Source organism: Furipterus horrens, unplaced genomic scaffold (assembly GCF_987537825.1).
Source record: "Furipterus horrens unplaced genomic scaffold, mFurHor1.1.pri manual_scaffold_2, whole genome shotgun sequence".
Classification (NCBI taxonomy): Eukaryota; Metazoa; Chordata; class Mammalia; order Chiroptera; family Furipteridae; genus Furipterus; species Furipterus horrens.
The window spans coordinates 63,774,863-63,779,964 of NW_028327172.1; the positions used below are offsets into that span (position 1 = coordinate 63,774,863).

General features: G+C 41.4%; 1 pseudogene; it reads left to right on the plus strand.

Annotated features, from left to right (window-relative positions):
• The first annotated feature begins 1,018 nt into the window (after positions 1-1,018).
• On the plus strand, positions 1,019-1,699 carry LOC150018714 (small nuclear ribonucleoprotein-associated protein B pseudogene; annotated as a pseudogene).
• The last annotated feature ends 3,403 nt before the right edge of the window (positions 1,700-5,102 follow it).

The following is a 5,102-nucleotide window of genomic DNA, read 5'->3' on the forward strand; positions in this document are numbered from 1 at the left end:
TTTAAAATACAATTCTGGTTCCATGTCAGTATTTTTGATGCTGCTATAGTTTATTTGATACAACAAACATTTGCTAAACTGCTCTCTGTGACTTGCATTAGATTTTGTGGGGATAGGGCACCAGAGATGAGTGAAATATGATCTCTGCTTTAAGGAACTCATAATCTAGTTTGAGGGACAGAAATAAAATAAACAACCCAAATAAAAGGAGATAAGTATGAAAATGGAGTTATAGGAATAATATCTAATAAGAAATTATTATTTAAGACATGGAAGAATGCATCCACTGCAAATCTCAAGCCTTGTCCTTATGGTACTATCATATCCTGTTATCCTTCATGTTACAGCATGCCAATTGTATCAACTTAGCCTTGTAAGACAAACAACAAAAGTATGACAAAGATGATAATGCCAAATGAGAGAAAGAATAAGGTTCTGAACCAGAAGTTGGAGTATAACTTCCTAAGGGCTATAACTCCAGAGTATTTTGCAGTGAGCCAAAGTGTGGCTTCACCATTCAAGTGGTTCAATAGAATTAGAAGAGACAAAATACCCCAGAATGAATCAACCTCAAGGAGACATATACCTCACCTATTTCATTCAGGTGAACATCAAGAAGAGGAAAAGAAAGCATGGAAAGGCAATTTGCCTCTTTCTCGGGCTGGTGTGTGGGAGTAGAGAATAATTTTGCTGTGATGATGGTCTTGGGGAGCAACAAATGCTATTGCTTCAAATCATTTTGCCCCCCCCCCCCAAATAAGTCATGGTGTCATGCCTAGCATTGTCAGGCTGACTGTCACCTGTATCTGAAGCAATCTCAGCAGCAGCAAGTACCTGTATTGTTTTGGAAAATCCCAGGTAGCTGATTCCGAGGAAAAAGTCAGACTTTTTGAAGCTTCTGCCCGAGCTTGCATTGTCTGCAGCAGAACCTGTGTCATTCCTTTATTTGTAGCCTTCCCTTAGGTCTTCAGGATCCTGGAACTTTACTGTGGACATCGGATTCGGTGGAACAGCAATCATGACTGTGGGAAAGAGCAGCAAGATGCTGTAGCACATTGACTATAACGTGAGGTGTATCCTGCAAGACAGTCTCTTCACTGGCACCTTCAAGGCTTTTAACAAGCATATAAACTCTATCCTCTCTGATTGTGATGAGTTCGGAAGACAAAGCCAAAGAACGCAAAGCAGACAGAGCACAAAGAAAAGCAGGTTTGGGGTCTGGTGTTGCTGCATGTGGGGAGAACGTGTGGTGTCCGTGACTGTGGAGGGACCTCCCCCCAAAGATACTGGCATTGCTTGTGTACCACTTGTGGTAGCTGCAGGAGTCCCCGGGGTTGCCAGGGTTCCTGGCAGAGGAGTACCAGCTAGTGTTTCAATCCCCCAAGGGCCTGCTGGATTAGCAGGTCCTATCCAAGGAGTTGGGGGTCCATCCCAGCAGGTAATGACTCCACAGGGAAGAAGCACTCTAACAGCTGCTGCAGTTGTAGCCATTACTAGCATTGCTGGAGCCCCAACTCAGTTCCCACTGGGTCAGGGGACTCCCACCACACCTGTGGGCTGAGGAACCCCACCTCCAGGCATTATGACTGCTCCACCTAGTGTGAGAACATTCATGGGACCACCAATTGGGCTTCCCCCTGATCCAGAGGTGCCAACAGGCATATCCTCTCCAGGAATGAGACCCTTCATCAAGAATTAAAGGTCCACCACCCCAAGAATGTGTCCACCAAGACTCTGGGATACTGTTGATACTTAGTCGCTTTTTCCTGCAATGCATCTTGTGAAACTATATAGAACATTTGTGAGCTGTTGTTCCCTTTTTGTTGCATTGATATTCAGTAATAAATCCATGGAGCAATTAAGCTGTAAAAAAGAAAAAAAGAAGAGAAACTACATCCCTTCATTCAAAATTGATGGTTAATATCTGAAGGACTTTCTGAAGAAAAATATTAATCATCTGAAAAGACCACAGAGTTTGCTTCCCTAATTAAAATTGCATTATAATTAGTGCGTGACAAGACTACACAGGTATCACTCCTGGAACCCTTTCTTTCTCATTTCATTTTTTACTTATTCTTCCTCAATGAAAACTAGGGGTGTGGGGGGGAGGGATCTGAATTTTAAATGACACATGCTAGACTTTAATAAATCACTGCTCCAATGAAACAGGAATACCTATGTTAAGAAATAAAAGAATCAAAACTATGAAATAAGAAATAACAAAGGTTGTAACATATGACAACAGAACAACCAAATCTGAGAGAAAAGAGGCCAACTGCCATGACAACATGAAAAATAAAAGTATTAACTAAAATTTCTCTTGAAGTCAACCTCCAAAAAGAAAGGAATAATTAATGAATAAGTGTGTATAACCTCAGCCAAAATCCAAGTAGTCATTGTTTCTGAAGTGACTGTTGAAGAGAAGACCTATCTTACAGTAAGTACACTTGTTTTGAGTGATTGCTTTTCTCATTATGGTAATAGCATAATCATACTTAAGGTCAGAAATTTTCTTTTAAAACAGCAATAAGGCAAATGAGACATGAGCATAAACTTTTAAAATTTCTCACTTGAAGAGAGCAAGGAAAAGATAATGGATGGTTTTTAAGACCCAAAAGAAAGCAGCACCTGCGTGATGAGAAACCAGCAGAGCACTGTAAACTCAGAGCTGGAGGCAGAAAGTGATGCGAACATGCCAACAGCTTCCTTGGCTCCTGTGATCTCCAGTTTCTCAGGAATTCACATTTTTAGCAGAGCCAAGATTCTATTCTTGATATGACAGTCAACAGAAGAAGATAAATATAAAACAGGAAAAGTTAACATTGAAAGTGCCAATAGGGTCAAAATCCTTCAGTTAACATTGAAAGTGCCAATAGGGTCAAAACCCTTCAGTGTTTATCCATCGTTTCCACAGGATAAAGCCCAGGCATTTTATGGGACACAGAAGGCTTTCCTGCATTCCTCTGCCTTGTGCCTTGCCACTCTGCTTGCCCTTTAGGCTTTAGGAACACTGGGTTGTCATGTTCTTGCACAAACCAGGCCATCACATATTGTCCCACTTCCTAGAGCGCTACCTTTCTTTCTTCCTGCTTCACTGCTGCCCATCCCATCAGGCTCAGGAATCCTCCCTTGACCTCTTCAATAACCCCATAACAATGACATCCTACATCGGCCCTTGACCCATTTATAATTGCTCTTTGGTATGATTCTCCAACAGGACAGAGCTGAGTCATGTTTACTATGATATTACTGGTGCCAGGCATGTGGCCATTTGTTAAGTGAATGAGTAACTGAGATATTTGTAAACTTTAATCAGCTATTCTTTCAACTTTTATTGGCAAAACTTCCTAAGCAATGTTTAGAGACGGTGGGGCTAACCAGGGGGAGGGAAAAACAAACAAACAAACAAAAAAGCGGAAATTCACAGTGAGCCCTTTATTCTCAGAGAGAATGTTTTTTAATTGTGGAGTGGTTGTGTGGGGGTAGGGGAGCTAAATTTAGGATATATTTAAGAGATTGAGAAGTAGAAAAGTATGAAAGAAGAAAAAGATAGTACTCTTATAACCACTCATTAAGCTGTACACATTTGCTTAGTAGTTCTAAGCATGTTTGAAGGGATTCAAGTCAAAAGCGAGTGATGTTGAGAGGCTTTGCAGATAAATTGTAGCTTATGATTATAAAATTACTATGTAGGACATTAAATTATAATTCTATGTTATACATGTGTACATAATATATAATGCTCTATGCTATATAATGCTACATGATATATGATAATAATAAACATTATCCAGCAATTTCTCTCTTCCAGGAAAATGGGCCTAGAAGTTTCACTCAAAATACATATTTGGAAGGATATCTTCCAAGTGGACCCATAAGGCTGCTCTAAGCACACAATTGAGTAGATGTCTACTACATGGAGCCTATGGTGACAGAATCCAGTGGAGATTCCAGGAGACCATTGGATATATCTTAAAAGAAAAGGCTTAGTTAAAAATAAGGATTTAGGTTTCCTCAGCATTTATGTGGATCTGGAAACAGTAATTGATGAGGTTACCCAAAGAGAATAGATAGAAGGTGAGAACACATAGAGGAGAATATTCAAATATAAAGATTAAAGATGGACCCCAAAGTCTTGGATAAGGCAAAAGAAGAAAGAGAGTAAGGAGTGCAAGGACAGGGGTAATGTAATATAAAATGGCTAACATGTTGGGGTTAGGCTGCATTTACTGAGCATGATAATTGCATGTCTCTGTATAAAATGTAGTCATTTTTCTTGTTTTAATATTCTAACCTGATAAAATTTTTGAGATACTTATAACCTCAGAGAATAAATAAACTCATTTTTTTAATTTGCCAATTTGAGAGACTTCCGGTCAAAATGGTGGCATAGGCAGATGTGGCTCACCTTTTCAGAGGCTATTATCCCTCTTCTGAACCCTCTCCCCACAGAGCCACAGAGCTGGCAACTGGTCCCATATCTGAGAATCCATCAACCTGGCTAACATTGTTTGTCACACATTGGGGTGCCCCAGAGACTCAACCCCATCAACTTATGGCCCTCCCCAAGCTGCTTTTCCATATGAATGGCTGGTCTTGGCTCATGCTTCACAACTTCCTAAATCTTCTCAAACAAGTAACAGCTGGCCTCAGCAGCAGCCAGACTAGATTCACAGATGGGCTTCACCTGGGAATCTCCAAGTTCAGCACAAGTAGCAGCCATCTCAGATGGCTCTATAGTTCAGGGAGGGTGGCCCCATGAAAAACATAGATGGGGACTGACCTTGCCCTGCACCACCTGGGAAACCCCAGGGCCAGTGCACCCAGTGGGCAGCTGTAGACCATGTCAGAGCATCACAACTCTGCACCATCACAGCTGATCCTCCACGGAGGGCAGAGGTTGGTGGTAAGTGGTCATAGCCAGTCCTTGCAGCAGAATGGCCTACGTAAATTCCTCCCATTGACATGCCAAAAGCAATCAAATCTCAACTACAAGAAAAGGATGTACTCAGCCCACACAAAGGGTGCACCTCGAGTACCCAGCTTGGGTGATAGGGGAGGCTGTACTCCTAGACCCTACAGTACATGTACTACATGAGGCC